Raw genomic sequence first — 1,609 nt, forward strand, 5'->3', positions numbered from 1 at the left:
CAGTAGTAAAGCATCAGAGACACCGTGATCGGTGGGTGTGTTTTAGGAGGGTTAGGGTGTATATTTTATCGAACAAAAAGAACATTTATTGTTGCTCTAAACTGGGAGTCTCGTGCAAGTGCAACACCATCCGAAGATTATGCAAAGGCTAAACGATTCCATTTTATCTGCCCTTTTCTTGACTTCCGTGACCATTCGCTCAATTTCCGCGGCTAGCTGTTTGTGAGCATTGATTGATACCACTCACAAAACAGCCTTGGATTGCTTTTCGACTGCCAAGAGCATATTTTCAAATCTGACATTGATGAGCTGGAGATTAGACAACAAGCTAAGCTGACATGTCTTCTCAGGTATATTTCACTTCCTAAACACAACCCACCATCACTGTGTCTCATGTTAATACTACTCCTAAACACAACCCACCATCACTGTGTCTCATGTTAATACTACTCCTAAACCTCTTATGAAACATCAACTCAATCACTCTTACGCTTACTGTCACTCTTACTTTAGGCCATTTTCAAAATGTCTCAACAACAATCTATTGCTCTCAGAGCTCTTAAAATAGCATGTACAAGTATTTATGTGAAATCGCATGTACAATGTACATCCCAACTTTGTAGTACACAATATAGCTCAGTATTTGTCAAAGGTGCCAATCACTTTGGTCATGACTGTATATCCAACAATCAGATTAATATATAAAAATACATTTACACTCACACACACACACAAACAGACACCACACACACACACACACAGTTATACTTGATCCTGTTATACTTTGACAGTGAACATGACCCTATTGAATGGAGATCTGGGTATTACTGGCAAACTCTACTGATCATGTTTTAAACATGTAAATGAATAAACTGAACTAAACTAAACACATGAAACCACAGTCCAGGGTCAGTATTCACAAAGTGTCTCAGAGTAGGAGAGCTGATCTGGGATCAGTTTAGCCTTTTAGAACATAATTATATGCACCGTGTGAGACACTTTATGAACACAGGCCCTGACGTAACAACCAAAAACAGTTCAAAATAAACCAACAAGTACAAAGATACAGGAAGTCATGTGATGTTTGGCTAAAAACATCAGAACTAAAACTATATTCCAAGATATCGTCAAGTGTACTTACAGAGTGAAGTGAAGGGGAGAGGTCTTGTACAGTGAGTCAACGTACTGTCACTGTGTGGAAACAAGAAGTAGTCTACTGTAAGTATTAGTAGAAGCAGGCGTAGTCTAAGTGTGAGTTCTGTGGTTGACACGTTTTAAAAGTAGTCTAGTCAGGTCATTAACATGCAGCAACAGCATGTCACATAAGGGATGTTACTGTATCTAAATAGAAAATGGTCTAAAGTCAGAATACTGTAGTTACATTTCTTTATTTGAGGAGTGGACCTACATGTTTTACAAGAGACACAATGTGACCCATTCCCATCACTCCTCATCAGCTGGTACTGAAGGTTCCAGAACAGATGAAAGGGGAGTATCTTTGGTACCAGTGTTCTAGACTAGAGCTCTCCCTACTGACATCTCAACATTACTGCAGCTTCCAGGCTTCATATGTCCCTACTAGTCCAATGAAAATATGCAAAATAGAAGG

This window comes from Salvelinus sp. IW2-2015, unplaced genomic scaffold (genome assembly GCF_002910315.2).
Source record: "Salvelinus sp. IW2-2015 unplaced genomic scaffold, ASM291031v2 Un_scaffold6777, whole genome shotgun sequence".
Classification (NCBI taxonomy): Eukaryota; Metazoa; Chordata; class Actinopteri; order Salmoniformes; family Salmonidae; genus Salvelinus; species Salvelinus sp. IW2-2015.